We start from the raw sequence: 16,548 nt of genomic DNA, 5'->3' as shown, positions 1-16,548 counted from the left end.
GTATAGTTTGAAGTCAGGTAGTGTGATGCCTGCAGCTTTGTTCTTTTGGCTTAGGATTGTCTTGGCAACGCAGGCTCTTTTTTGGTTCCATATGAACTTTAAAGTAGCAGACATTTTCAAGGTAATTCTGAGCAAGGAAGTGTTAATTCAAAATGTTTTATGAGTTGATATTTAATTGGGGCAGGGGTCAATGTGTGGGGTTTAAAAATCTGGGTTTAGTGCTTCCAGGCCCTTTACCTAAATTTCAGGGATCATGTTTTGGTTTGGTTTTTTAGAGAGGGACACATCTAATGGTCACATATTTGAAGAGTTAACCTGTTAGAGATGTAACAAGTGTTGTTTGTGTTCTACAACAGAGAACTGAACCAATGAATAAGTTAAAGGAGAGGTATGTTTCAACTTATTGCATGGAAGAATTTGGTGATAATTCCTTGAAAAAGACTGAGTTCTTCATTAAGTAATGAAAATTCCCCCACTCCTGTTGTCACCATCAGAACAGGCTGGACAGATATGTAAGAAGCCTTTATACATTGGCTGGGGTGGGGATGTTGGTTTGGCACAGATTTTGTAATCAGGGGAGCACTTTAGCCATACAGACCTACTGAATCAGTATCAAAGGAAGAATAGCCTAGCAATCTAGACTTTTAACAGGTTGCCCAGATAATCAATGTAGTGTGTAGCTTTCCAGGCACCAGGACTCCATCCAGCACAGGTAAACCAGTGGTCTAAAGATCTATTTTCTGACCACTGGGTAATTTCTGTTGTTATATCGACTCTATCTCACAAAACCTTTCTTCTTCCCCTACATGCTCAGGCTCAGTGTTAGAAATCCATTATCTTACCAGTCTGGAATATAATTCTGCTTGGAATAACTGGCTTAGATGATCTCTAAAGGCATGATTTACACTCATAATTTTCAACGAAATATTAATTTAACAACTTCACATTGTGCCACTGAGGTAGAAAAACCACAGAATTGGACTGAATGCACTTGAGTTGGCATTGACACAGCTTTCTGCATCACTTGGACAGTGTTGGATTATAAAATAGATTGTCAGAATCTTGGCAAACAGGATACATGTAAGGAAGAGTTTAGGAAAGGCCACCTGTGAAATAGGGGAATGTCTGAAAAAAAAAAAAAAAAAAACAACTCTTAAAGTCCTTTGAATTCCTGTGATTCTATTTTTAAACCTGGCTAATATAAGAACAGCAGTATTTAGAATAAAACCTGATTCTCACTTCCTCAATCGATCTTCCTCATCTGGGGAATAAACAAAGTGTCTGGGAGAGCAGCCAAGTTTGTCCTCAGTAATCCCCTGCTCCACCTCTGAACACCTCCATTTTAGTTTTGTGGTAATAAACCATTTATTGGTCATTACTTTGACTGGCAACTTTGCATGACAAAATTGAAATCCTTTCCTGTAATAAAATCATTCTTACTGGGGAAGGGAGGGTGAGCTGCTTGTTTAGGAAGATTTGTTCCTTGGAAACCAAACTTCAGAGAGAAGGGGAACAGCTTCTCTAAGATGGGCAGGTAAGTGTTGAGCTCAACTATCCAAACAAGTTCATCTCCTCCAGCCTGACTCTTCACTAATTCATATTTTTTTTCCAGCTTAGTTATCCTTTCTGCTCTGCAGGTGAAAACTCTCATCTGAAGAAGTTTTGGGAGAAAATATTCTTTTTTTTTTCTTGTTCCTAGTGGGATATAACATAATCCAAATAACCAAAATTGGCTCCCTTTTGTAATATTTTATCTTTAGTTATAAATTCCTGATAGGAGAATAAATCAGTTAATTAAGTGCCCAAAAGTTCAAATAGTTTTATAAACTACATTTTTCACTCGGAATTCAGAGATCTCTACTAGGAATTTCAAAATAGGCTTTGCATATGTTTATTAAGACAAACATATATTCATTTGCATAAAAGTAGCATTGATTTCCAAGAGATTCACCAATGTGCTAAAAAACAATAAGTAGAATGCTATGTTCTAAAGCTATATCTTTGTCTCAATGAGCAGTTTTAGAAATAGTGCTTTTATGTGATCAGGATAATTTCTATACGAATAACGCATGACAACATCACTTCGAAGAACTTTCTCGTGCTACCAGGAGGGAAGGAGCATGAGTAGGTATTTCAACGAAATTCCTCCTTCCTCTGATAGCTGACAGCATTTCTGTCTCCTTGATAACTCCTTCCTATGAGGTAGAAATTCATTTGTTTCATCATTAAGCCCTGAGAAGTGTGGCTGCAATAGAAGCAGAATAATTTGAAGTGATGAAAGGACTTTTTTGCTACAATTATGGTGGGAGCTGCTCTTCCTGAGAAATTCCATTTTTTCCAAGAGTGGTGGGAAGTTTCACATCTTCTGGGACAGGCTGTTAGAAAAAAGCAATGAAGGGGCTAATGGGTCAGGCTGGCAAGAAGGAGGCAAGCAGAGAACAGCATGGTTCTGAAGACACTGAGAGAAGGTTGGAGAGAATGACTGATTTTTGATAAGTACTATGAGTGAAATTTGGGGAATAGACAGAGATGACCAAAGATTTTAGAGAGCTTGTTGTGATAGCTGCAGAAGGCAGTCAAATGAGCCAGTCAAATGACTAGGTAGATAGGGGTGGGTCCCCAGTGAAGCATGACCTTCAAATCAAAGACAGTTTAAAGCCTGAAAGCCAAGTTATAAGTCCTGCATAAATCAAGGACTGAATTAAGAACCTCTCTTCCTGTTTGGCACAATTTTCTCTGATTGATCCTCACCCTTCACCTATTTTATGTAAATCTACCCTTCCCTAATTGTTTTTTTACACTATCGTGCCCACCTTTGAGTGGTGCCTTTGTTTTAGCCTTTTTGGCATACTCACAAACCAGTCAGCATGCACTCCCCTATTCTGAGTCCATAAAATCCCCAGACCCAGCCACACTGGTAGGGAGACCACCTGACTTCAGGTGGGGGACCATCCTTGCATCCCCTCTCCACTGAGAGCTATTCCATTGTTCAATAAAATTATTCTCCATCCTCCTCACCCTTCAATTATCAGTGTAACCTCATTCTTCTTGGACAGAGGATAAAAACTTAGGAACCACCAAACAGGAGTACGAGTTGTAATACAGGTAGGCTGGGGCACACCTGGCCCAGCTGCAGGCTGAGCATGGATCCCATAGCATGGGGTCCTGGCTGGCACACAAGCCAGGCATGGCTCAGGTGGCATGTGGGAGGCCCAGGGTTGAGTGAGGCCCAGGTGGGGACATTGCCAGCAGTAGAGGTCCCCAGCTGGCACAAAGTGACCAAGAGAAATCCTGCATCGGTTGTATGATATCCTGAATAGATGCTCTCTGTTGCTGCCTTGTAGACATCAGTAAAGTTTTATGAGATTATCAAGGTTTCAGGAATTGGATAACGGTTCTGTCTAAGCATAATGTAGTTACTTGGTTCGAGGACAGAATCAGATGGTCTGTCTTTATATTCATTAAATAATTATTCAAACCAAGTTTATTTTCAACAAAATTCAAGGACAGTAAACACATTTGGAACACCTGTGTTTAACTCTTGACTCTCAGTGGTTGGGGAGTAAAATCCGAGTCAGAGAGCCTGTGGAATTCTCTCTAATGGGATATTTTAAACTGGCCAGCTCATGAAATGGCACATCTTTTACTTTGATTTTTAATTTTTATTTTATTACAACTTAGAGAGATAGATAGATATAGTTTTTTCCCTCTGTTAAAGCTGCTCTTATTGTTCTGCCATCATTCTCTTTCCTCAACCCTGGGCACTGAGAAAGCTGAAGGAAGTGAGAATACATTACACTCTCTGGCCAACATCCTAGACTCAGGTTTTTTTATTAATAAGTTTTTGAGATAGAGTATCACTCTGTCACTCAGGCTGGAGCGCAGTGGCATGATCTTGGCTCACAACAGCCTTGACCTCATGGGCTCAAGCAATCCTCCCACCTCAGCCTCCTGAGTAGCTGAGTCAACAAATGCACACTGTCATGCCTGGCTAATTTTTGTATTTTTGGTAGAGACAGTGTTTTGTCATGTGGCCCAGGCTGGTCTCAAACTCCTGGCTCAAGCAATCCTCCTGCCTCAGCCTCTCAAAGTGTTGAGATTACAGGCATGGGCCACTGTGCCTGGCCCCAGACTGAGTTTTTTGAAAAACTAGAAATAAGATTAGTAGCAACTACCTGTCTAATTCACCCACAATGATTTAACCTAAAAATCATTGTGATTGAAAAGTGGCAAATATGATTTTTTAAATTAGACTTATATTGCAGTTGTGTAAGAACATAGAGATCATCTAATATTTGTGCTGCCTATGAAAATATGGAGGCCCAGAGAGTTTGAGTGACTTGCTCAAGTCGCAGAACAGGATAGATGATATAAGAATATAAGACTTATCTATGTTTCTGTCTCATTACCCCACAGAAGATAATGCTTAAATTCCTTTACATTTAAAGGAAGAAATAAAAGATATAAAAATCATAAATGAAGAAGTAAAATTATAATTATCTGCAGATAATAGGTAGGTATATATATATCTGATAAAACTTACAATTGATTTAAAAATTACTACTAATGACAAGAAAAAATGGCATAGTTACTGATTAAATAACTAATTCATACAGATCAGTAGTTTTCAATACAAAAATAAATGACAATTCTAATGAGGAAAAGATACCATTTATGAAAAAATAAAACAGGTAAATACGTAGAAACAGACTTAGCAAAAAACTATGCAGTACATATCTAAAGAAAGCTTTAAATTCTACCCAGGAAGATACAAGAAATCTGGAAACAATGGAAAATAACTGATTTGGATAGGAATATGCAATATTTAAATGATATTAATTCTCTCTATATTAAGGCAGAATGTTAACGCAATGCTGATAAACATACCAGGAAGATTTTCTATAATATGACCAACTGATAAAAATAATAATTATATAAAATACACACAAAAAAGTGATCAACAGGAAGAATCCACACAATGAGGGATGGATGAGCGGTACTGCTAGCTACTACAATATATCATGTGTCTCTTTACCAGCACACAGAGGAATGCCAGTTATACAGTAAGCACTCAATAAATACATTGAACAAGGACATAAAAGAATGAATTTAGCCAGAATAATGAAAACTATTTGGTGCTGGTAGAGACAGACAGATCTACTGAATAGCCTCGAGGATTTGGAGACATATCCAAATATAACTGGGAAATTAGCATAAAATAAAAAGTGGTATTAGAATCAGTAAAAATGATGTTGGTATAATTAGGCAGCCATTTGTAGAAATAAAAAACAAAAAAGCTAGATGGCTACCTCACCCCTTATATGCAAATAAATTCCTGGTGCAGAACGAAATAAAGGTTAATTTTATTTTACAGATGACTTTTCTAAACAAAATTAAAAGTCCAGAAACCTAAAGAAAAAGATTAAAATGTTTGACTACCTTAAAAATTAATACATATTTTAAAAGTTCGGCAGAAACAGGCAAACAAATAAAAAAACCCATCATAAACTAGGAGTCATATAAGTTTGGAAGATAAATGGGATTTAGATTAATTTGTAACAGAAACTGAAGGAAATTGGCAGTCTGGGAAGTAAGCAAAACCAGCATAAACAGTGCCAAGACGATGAATAAAATGACTGAGTATCTGATATGAGGGTCCGAATGGGGAGAAACAAAGGACATGCCTCAGGAAGCAAGTGGACAGTATTAGTCATTAGTTGGTTTACTTAGGTTTCAGCTGAGAGTCTGGAACTGCATCTGCTCCTCCAGAGCATGACAGATAACAGCCCCTTCTTTGGATGCAGTTAACTATGATCCAACAGAAGAGATATGTGCCTAGATACGAATTCACAATATGTAGCCTCTGCTCAGTTGATGATTAGACTTTATACTAAAGGAATAAAAGCAGCAGAGGTGTTGGGTGTTTTTAGCATTGTCACTCTCGCAGTATTGTTCAGAGTCCAGGCTGATGATAATCTGGAATGAGAAGTAGAAAGACTCAGTCTCCAGCTGTCCACAGCCCCTCTCAGTGCTGTATGGAATAGGCATGCCTCTCAGTGTTTTCCAGTGAAAGCTGTTGCCATGTCCTGGCCAACTGGTCAGCTGAGCTACCCTTTGCACAGATGTACGTGGGATAGTCTTGGAGCCTATCCTGTGTACGTGGGATAGTCTTGGAGCCTATTCCATACCACAGGCAGCTTCGGAATAAACATCCTCTTTGGTGTGGAATGAGACTTTAGTCATCCAAGGAAAATGTGGAAAGAGGGAGGAAATGATTACCTCCTGCTTCTTAAAGTCTTTTTGAACGTAAGTATATAAGTAAAACAAGGACCAAGAATGATGAGAGGGAGTTTCCGTGAAAGTCCAGGAAAGGAGATGCTGTATTTGAGGTTCTGGTATAAACCATAGTAATCCTGCTTGCAGCTCTGGCAAATGCATTCCTCACTAGAACCCTGGGTTGGTTATTTTCTTTAATCCCAAAGGTCCAGAGTGCCACATGCTTTTTTACCTCACACTTGTCCCCTCTCCACCAATCCTTTTTTTTAATATGTGGGGTGTGGACCTAGTCTGTCCAAAAAGTCTGGAATCTTGAGTCTTGGCCTTTCCAACACACAGCAGGTCAAAGCTACTTAAATTTTTATGAGGAATGACTCCTGGCTTGAATTAACAGTTTTGCTAATCTTCAACGAGTAGCTTTAAGAATTTTGCTATCTTTATGAGAGAACGATTTATATTCCTTTGGGTATATACCCAGTAATGGGATTGCTGGGTCAAACTGTAGTTCTGTTTTTAGCTCTTTGAGGAATTGCCACACTGCTTTCACGATGGTTGAACTAATTTACACTCCCACCAACATCACCAACAGTGTATACATATTCCTTTTTCCCACAACCTCACCAGCACCTGTAATTTTTTGACTTCTTAATAGTAGTCATTTTGACTGATGTAAGATGGTATCTCATTGTGATTTTGATTTGCATTTATCTAATGATCGGTGATATTGAGCTTTTTTCATAGGCTTTCTTTTTTGTTTGTTTGCAGATTTTTATTTGAACATGAGTTTTCTTTTTTTCTTTTTTTATTTTTTATCATTATACTTTAAGTTCTCGGGTACATGTGCACAACGTGCAGGTTTGTTACATATGTATACACGTGCCACGTTGCTGTGCTGCACCCATTAATTCGTCATTTACATTAGTTATACCTCCTAATGCTATTTCTCCCCGCTCCCCCCACCCCATGGCAGGCCCTTTTTCGTAGGCATTCTAGTTGTATGTATGTCTTCTTTTGAAATGTGTCTGTTCATGTTCTTTGCCCACTTTTTTATGGGGTTGTTTGTTCTTGTAAATTTAAGTTCCTTATAGATGTTGGTTATTAGGCCTTTGTCCGATGCACAGTTTGCTAAAATTTTCTCCCATTCTGTAGGTTGTCTGTTGACTCAACAGTTTCTTTTGCTGTGCAGAAGCCCTTTAGTTTAACTAGATAGCATTTGTCAATTTTTGCTTTTGTTACAATTGCTTTTGGCATCTTCGTCATGAAATCTTTGCCCATTACTATGTTCAGAATGGTATTCTTCAGAATTTTTATAGTTCTGGGTTTTCTATTTAAGTATTTAATTCATCTTGAGTTGATTTTTGTATATGGTATAAGGAAGGCGTTCAGTTTCAATCTTCTGCATATGGCTAGTCAGTATCCCAGCACCATTTATTGAATAGGGAGTCTTTTCTCCATTGCTTGTTTTTGTCACTTTGTTGAAGATCAGATGGTTGCAAGTGTGTAGGCTTATTTGGGGGCTCTCTATTCTGTTCCATTTGTCTATGTGTCTGTTTTTGTACTAGTACCATGTTGTTTTGTTTACTGTAGCCCTGTAGTATGGTTTGAAGTTAGGCAGCATGATGCCTCCAGCTTTGTTCTTTTTGCTTAGGATTGCCTTGACTAGGGTATATAACCAAATAAATAGAAATCATTCTGTTATAAAAACACATGCATGTATGAGTATGTCCATTGCAGCACTGTTCACAATAGCAAAGACATGGAATCAACCTAAATGCCCATCAAAGGTAGACTAGATAAAGAAAATGTGGTACATATACACCATGGAACACTATACAGCTATAAAAAATAATGGTATCATGTTCTTTGCAGGAACATGGATGGAGCTGGAAGCCATTATCCTCAGCAAACTCATGCAGGAACAGAAAGCCAAATACCACATGTTCTCAATTATAAGTGGAGGCTAAATAATGAGAACACACCGGGGGCAATGCCAGACACTGGGGCCTACCAGACGATGGAAGGTGGGAGGAGGGACAGGATCAGGAAAAATAACTAATAGATACTGGGCTGAGTACCTAGGTGATGAAATAATCTGTACAACAAACCCCCTATCACACGAGTTTACCTATATAACAAACCTGCACATGTACCCATGAACTTAAAATAAAAGTTAAGAAAAAACCCCAGAATTTTGCTATCAGTGAAAATCCTTTTTTGACACCACTAGTAATTAAACTCATTGAATTTATATTCCAAATGGGGTAATGAATCAATTCCTCATACCCACCCCAGCCTGATGCCACCACCTTTTTCAGCTCAAAATACATTTTGTTATTCGGGTTTGATTTAAAAGCCTCAGTCTTGTAGCAGTCAGTTTCCACCAGTTGAGAGCCAAAACAGAAACTACACAGGAAAATCCTGGAGATCTGCTGAGTCACAATGGAGACATTTTCATACATATCTAAAGGAAAGAGACTACAGGAAATATAAAAAAACTTCAGTGATGGTAAGGAGCTTTGTCATATTAATGATAGCATTTTTGTCTCTCAAGGATGAAAGAACAGTTCAAAATCTAAAGTCCTATTAAGGGCAAGCAATTTACCTGGTTCCTCATGCTTCCATTAAAGGGTGCAGTTAACTTCCTTCAGAGTTTTCCACAGTGAAAGTTAAGGGAGCAACATTGGAGGCAGTTTCTCAGCAAGCTTTTAGATTCCACATCTGAGAGCAGGATGTGTGGTGAATATGCAAATGAAGCAATAGTTTAAAAGGTTATTATTAGGCTTTGCAGGTAGAAAAGGAAATGGCAGTTTGTGAATGTTGATAACAAATGAACCTTAGCCTCAACATGTTCTAAGTCATCCAAAGGTGGAAGACAGAGTCAACATTTGCAGTTTCCACAGGGAGACACCTGTGGTGTGTGGTTCTAAGAAGATCAGCAGTGGCTTAAGAGCTAAGGCAGAAGGAATTCAGCACATTTAAAGAGCATAGTGTTCAAATATCTCATTTGAGTCTCATGGCTACTAGAGAGAAGCTAGCCTGTTCATTAGAACATTGAGGCTCCAAGAGTGAATGTGTAAATGATTTTCTACTGCCATGGTATCTAGCTCATGTAAATGGAGATGCCATCCCATAGAATATCATTTAGTCACTGCTAAATTTGCACCTTCCATCATTATCTGCCTATCTATAGTTCCCTACCTGTTTTGACATTTATAAAACACAATCTCTTGTAAAAATTTCATGGAAATAGAATTCTCTAAATGGTTTTAAAATTTCCTTTACTTCTGATTAAGGTGTCATAATTGATGTAGATTTATATAATGCAATTTTATTCAATAGTAATTAAGATACCTGAGCCAAGATAAATATTACCAAGATTTTAGATTCTTCTTTTTACATCTGCCTCATCCATTATCAACACTTTTTCTAGTTAGTTACCTTTCCAGAAAGCTTCAGCCAACCTGCACCCTAACATTTGATGCTTTCTTGCAAGATTCTCCTTAGTTCTCTATTTCCTATTTCTCTATATCCATTTAATCAGGCATGTGCCCATTATTTACTCTTGAATTTCTCAGCCTTTCTCTCTTTCCTTCAAGATGCAGTCAAACACACTCAAAATCAGCCTTTCCTCAGAGGCCAGAAAATCATTGACAGTTCTATAGATGTCTTAAGAGGTGGACTAGGTGAGCCAAGAAGTCCATTGACACAGTTGAGCCATTTAATTTAGCCCATTGTTGTTGATGCTGGATCTTTATGGATAATTACGTGCTAGACACCTCCAGCTTATATTTGAAGAGCTGTTTTGGAATCGGTAATATTTAGGGATAGACATGTAGATTTGTATTCTTTTGTGAAGAGATGGTAATTGGATCCAGAAAGTAGAAGAATACATATGAAGCACAGCAATTATCTTGAACCTTGATAGAAATGTTGTTTCATGTGGAGCCTCTAGCAGACACCATTGGCATTCTCTCCACAGATCTCCAGTCTTTCCTCATGTTTCAATTCATCTTCCTCAGCTTCTATGTACTTTTGCTTCTATTGCCAACATCTGACACTCCTCTCAGATACTCCTCTGACTAGTAGGGCTGTTTTTCCTACAAGAGTAGAAAGCCAGAAAAGTACTGGAAAAATTACCGTACCACATCCCCCCACCACTAGTCAATGTCTAACCAGTGAAGACGTATGAAAATCCAGCTGCCTTACATAACAAACAGCCCAGTTTTCTTTGGGATTGGATTGGAGCTCTTCTCTAGAGGGCTTTGCCTGAAATTATATCCTTGCTTGACCCTCTCCCCTTCTCTATTCTACTTTTCTTAATCCCTTACTGAGATCTGAAAAATACAACCTAAGATAACTTCTTGCGTGTGTAAATGTAGGGGTCACCAGCAATGGAGAGTCAAGTGCAGACAGTCAAGCAACAGAGGTCAGTGCTACAAAGTATCATGGTAGTTCACTGATGCAAAGCTATACTGGATTTAAAAAGGATAAAATGGTGTACAAACTAGCCTGAATCTGGCAGTGAATAGGTCACCAGAAACACTTGAAATGTGGTTTTCATGGATTAAAACAAATCTTTATTGGAATATAGAGAGATCTGGAGAAAAGTAGCTATTAGAAAATCATAGTTACAATTAGGAAAGTGTAGATTATTTTCTGGGTGAATGTATCCTATCCCTACACTTGTTCATTTATTTTAATCATAAATAGGCAATGAATATCTGCTATATACACAAAGCACTCTGCTAGGCACTTGGAACTGTATGCAGTTAACAAATTAGAGATCACAGTTTATTGAAGGAGACACATTAAAAATGAATTGCATGTAAAAAAAAATAGGCAAGTAGTGCTTGTGGTAAGTGTCTTGAATATGTTTGCAAGGATCTAAAACAGCATATAACAAAAAACCAGATGCAGGCTGAGGAATCACTGGCTGATATTCCTGAGGAAGGAGGGTATAAACCGAACCTAAAGTGTCAGAAGGGTTAACTGGGCAACGGAGGTGAAAGATAGCATTTTACAAGGGAACAGCATAAACAAAGCCCTCAAGGCAGGAAGAAAACATTTTCTAAGACAGATAACTAATTTTTTCCAACCATCAGGAAAATCTTTCCAAAGGAATATATTTTGGAGCTCTTTAAGAATTTCAAATTCTTTGGTTCAAAACTTCACTGAAACTCACAGTAAATAATTCATTTTACATCTTGGGTAATTCAGGTATTAGGCATATGCAGATTGGCCATTCAGATAAATAACTATGCACACATATCATTTAATTTCAACTTGAACTATTTTTACATTATCTAGAAACACTACCATGAATGATTCCATTTGAGGGAACAGAAATTTGCTCCACCCGCACTTGCTTTCCTGAGGAAAATGGCTCAGGACTGTTCTGAATTCGTAGGCTGGCCTTTAAGCTCTCAAACTCTAAGGATAGGATAAACTTCACTTTTAATGTTGGTCACATTGAGGATCTGAAAAAGGAGAAACCTACTCCAGGTCAGGAAGTTTGAATGACACTTCATTGTCTCACTTGTCATCTGGCTAACATTTCAGAAAGAAAAGGAATAAATATGCTTTAATGTAACACAAAGGATATAACTAGTGGCTCATTTAGAAAGAAAAATTGGAGTGACATTTAAGAAGAAGAAAACTAAGACTACCATCTCTGAATGCAGACATGTGTTTAGGCTGGGTAAAAGCTTCTAAAGAGCAGTAATGGAATTCCCATGGGTTACTAGAGTTATGAGTCGACTAGCCTAAAATTAATGGTGAATTTCCCTGCAGATTTTTCTCTACTAAAGACAGACTTGTTGTGAATAGATTTCTTGCTCCCTATTTCAGTTTTAATAAATAAATTTTCCCTGATTGGAGATTAAGGTATTCAAACTTAAAGGATTGGGAAAGGAAGATAATAATCCTCCAGGGTTTTTATGAAAACAACAAAAGTGAAATTGAAGAACTCCATGTAGGGAAACAATGTGTTTATCAATGGCTATGGGAAGAAGAATTTCTGTCTAATAAGGGGGCTGTATACTTTGACCTACCCTTCACTCTCACTTCCTAGGAATGTGTGATGAGATCTTCAGAAGTTTAATTAGAAATACTAATACTTTCATGGGCTGATATCATTATTCTAGTTAGTCTTTAAGACTTTTATACATTCTCTTCATACATTAATTATAGTACATTCTCTTGCTGAAACTACTTACTAGTGTCAGCTGAATGTCACAGTTGGGCGAGAACATAGTGGCCCTTAAGGAAGGATATATTATAAATGTATGTATTACATATATTTGCAAAACATATTACATATTACAAAACTGCAAATCAAGTTTCAATTCCATTTCAAATATTACTCCACCAACCAACATTTTTGAGTCTGGGTTGGATTTATTTAGGTTGAGAGCCAGTGAACTTGTGTTAACTTCCAAAGCTCAGACATTGTTACATGACCTCAGAAGACTTAAGTAGGAAGGATCTTCAGACAGCTTTGTCTAGAATGAATCAATGAAAAAATCTTGTATAACGTAGTCATTTTCTAGAGTCGCTGACTGCCATCTTGCTTGTAATGAAATATAATCTATGTTATTCTGCTCTGTTATCTAATAAAAACCAAGCTACACAGTCAGAAAATGACTTGGCATTTGCAGTAGCCGAGTCTGCTGAATAATTAGGAGAATCGTACAAAATGTTAAACCATGAAAAAGCTTTGTGCAGCATACTGATATTACCACAATTGGTTTCATAAAAATTTTTCAGCTGCTGTATGTATTTCTTCATTATACATCCAAAGACTCAATGACTAACAATGTCACTGGTAGACATGTATTCATAACAGTGTTAGTCATGGGACCTTAAAACTAGCTAACATACATTCTGAAACTTATCTGAAACAACAGAAGTTTGTTTAAGTTTACCACAGGGACAGTATTTTCAAGTCTTCTATAAGGTCAATACTGCATCATGACATTTACTTTTAATAGAAGAGAAACTGAATAACATAATTTTTGAGCTCAGCATACTGCTAGTAATTTATAAACTGTCCACAATTACTTTCCTTCTAAGTTGAAGACTATCAAACATATAATTTAGTAAAGATGCTAACTATCTACGTTAAAATCCTACAGGACCAGTTCAAAAATTCAGAGCGTTATGGAAACACTGATTTGTATTTTAAAAATCATTTTGTATCACCTTTGCATTCACTAATTTGAGATATACTTCTTATAATACATCCATACATCAACATATATGCATTAATGAACATAATCAAGTTGGTATAGTCAGTTCCAAGTCTAAATGTTAAATATCCTCATTCTCATTCAAAATAAAACTTGCCTTTCACTATGTTCTTTGCCTCAATTTTATTGTGATCTAAGGTGATGCAACAGTATAGAATGCTGACTGTTACCTAATTCTGTAGAAAATTCAAAGTCAAAACCATTGAATTTTATTGATTCCACAATTAATTAATTTATTGTTAAACATTCATGGGTTTTTTTTGACATCTAAAATATGCTTTTAGAAAAATTTGCCACCACTACAATAACTCTAGTGTTTTGATTTATTTTTCAGACTATCTATCAAAGTCAAAATTTAGAAGTGTCACTGTTAACTCTTAATCATTGACACTAACAGTGAATGATTCTTATGTAATTAGCAACTACTTAAAACACCAAGTCCTTTGACTTACTTATTTAGCCACTTGCTCAATACTTTGTCTCAATTAGAATTTAATCAGTAGCAAAATTGACTAGAATTCATTTCTAAATTAATTTACACTTTACTCCCTAAGGTTTTTATAACCAAGGACACAATTCCAAGTCTCTACAACAAGAAGGGAAGAACAAATAAGAATGTTGTGATCTCTTAAAGCTTTTCAAGACAGATAATTCAGAAGAGTTAGCTCTCCATCCTTGATCTAGTTTGTGGTTGGTACGTTTCTCTTGCTTTTCCTTCCTTTTTTAAAAGTGGCTAGGAAAATTCTGATGGAATAAAGGACTGATAAATGATCATGATCAATCAGAATTGAAGATGATTTTAGAATTTAAATTAGAATTTAGTTTACTCATATTAAAGTATCTTTATTTTACACTTGTAGACATCAAAGTAATGAATGCTCCATTAATTCCAGAAGTCTAAAAATATTTGAAAAGTTAATAATTTCAATAAAACCATGTGCCACCTGCACATCAGTAACTTATTTATTAATGGAAAAAAATAAGTCTTCCTATTCAGGTAAAATTTTTCTCCAGCACACAGTAACTGAGCATTGTTTGGGTCATGCTAGGGAGAAGTATAACTTGAGGGTAGGAGTGAGGGAGCTCTAGAGTGAAGACAGCCAGGACTCACAGATGCCACCTACAAGCCTGTGAAAGAGCTGGGGGATGACTTGATAAGGAGGATCAGAGTGGAAGTAGAGAGCCATGTCAAATGAAAAAAAATGTTTTGGCGGTAGAATTGAGCAGACCTGCCCAACTGAAGAAGGAGAAGTCATCAAGGTGATTCCAAAATTTCCAACTTGGATGATGGAGGAAATGGGGGAATAGTAATAGAGAAAGAGAATTCAATAAGAGGACCAGGAGTTTTTTGTTTTCACTGGGGAGTTGAGTTGTAGGGAGAAGCAGAGAAGAATAAATAAGTTCTACATTAGAACTGGGGTGTAATATATCTGCAGGAGCAGGACAACAGGGAGAGAGGTCTAAGAGTGGTTAGAATTATGGATGCATAGCTCAAAAGAACTCTAGGATAAAGGTAAAAGGCAGATTTTAGGGCAGAGGTGAGAAATGAAGAGATAATTGGCACAAACACTCAGAAAAAGAGTGAAGAGCAAGAAGAGAACAGAAGTTGGAGTGTTGATAAGTAACAATTAAGAGAAAAGTAGAAGAAGCAATTGAAAGAATGAGTAAAGGAGACAGGAAGAGAAGAAGAGAGAACAGATTCTGTCTTGAAGTAGAAGGGGGAGCAAGTTTCAAGAAAGAAGAAGCGGTCAATATTGTTAAACATCATGCAAGTTTCAAAGAAATAATAAGAAAAATAAGAACAGTAAAGAAGTCATGAGATTTAGGAGATAGGATTTTTTTCACTTTCAACCTTTGTGGAGGCCAGAACATAAAGGGCAGAAGTCAGATTAAGTGGACAATAATGCGTAAAAGGTAGAGGAGTGGAGGTGGTAAGACATGAGTTCATTAAATGGGGTGGTAAAGAGAAGGAAGTTGGGCAGTGCAGAGTTTTTCAGAAAGGGGAATAATAAACACGCCTGTGGCTGAGTGTTTGAAACCCAGGCAGAAAAAGACAAAAAAAAAAAAAAAAAAAAAAATGGAGAAAGAATGAAACTGATTAATAAGGCACAGGCCCTGAGGATTCAAGAGGAGATGGGTCCAAAAACATAAGCAGAAGCATTAACCTAGCAATTCAGAAAAAATTATTTTTTTCACTTTGGGAGGAGAAAAAAAATGGGTGAAGATACAGTATGGGTACGATATGAGAGCAGTTTTAGGTGATAGTATTTCTTTTCTCTATAAAATAAGAACTGGGTCATAAGCTGAAGGTCGAGGTGGGTAGATCACTTGAGGTCAGGAGTTCTAGACCAGCCTGACCAACATGGAGAAACCCCGTCTCTATTAAAAAATGAAAATAAAATAAAAAATAAAATACAAAAATCCTCAATAAAATACTGGCAAACTGAATCCAGCAGCACATCAAAAAGTTTATCCACTATGATCAAGTAGGCTTCATCTCTGGGATGCAAGGCTGGTTCAACATATGCAAATCAATAAACATAATCCAGCATATAAACAGAACCAAAGACAATCACATGATTATCTCAATAGATGCAGAAAAGGCCTTTGACAAAATTCAACAGCCCTTCATGCTAAAACTCTCAATAAATTCGGTATTGATGGAACATATCTCAAAATAATAAGAGCTATTTATGACAAACCCACAGCCAATATCATACTGAATGGGCAAAAACTGGAAGCATTCCCCTTGAAAACTAGAACAAGACAGGTATGCCTTCTCTCACGACTCCTAGTCAACATAGTGTGGGAAGTTCTGGTGAGGGGATTCAGGCATGAGAAAGAAATAAAGGGTATTCAATTAGGAAAAGAGGAAGTCAAATTGTCCCTGTTTGCAGATGACATGATTGTATATTTGGAAAACCCCATCATCTCAGCCCAAAATCTCCTTAAGTTGATAAGCAACTTCAGCAAAGTCTCAGGATACAAAATCAATGTGCAAAAGTCACAAGCATTCTTATACACC

The sequence above is a fragment of the Rhinopithecus bieti genome, unplaced genomic scaffold, assembly GCF_001698545.2.
Source record: "Rhinopithecus bieti isolate Rb0 unplaced genomic scaffold, ASM169854v2 scaffold_1853, whole genome shotgun sequence".
NCBI classification, from domain to species: domain Eukaryota; kingdom Metazoa; phylum Chordata; class Mammalia; order Primates; family Cercopithecidae; genus Rhinopithecus; species Rhinopithecus bieti.
The sequence above is the reverse complement of the archived record's forward strand: the minus strand, read 5'-3'. Positions refer to the sequence as shown.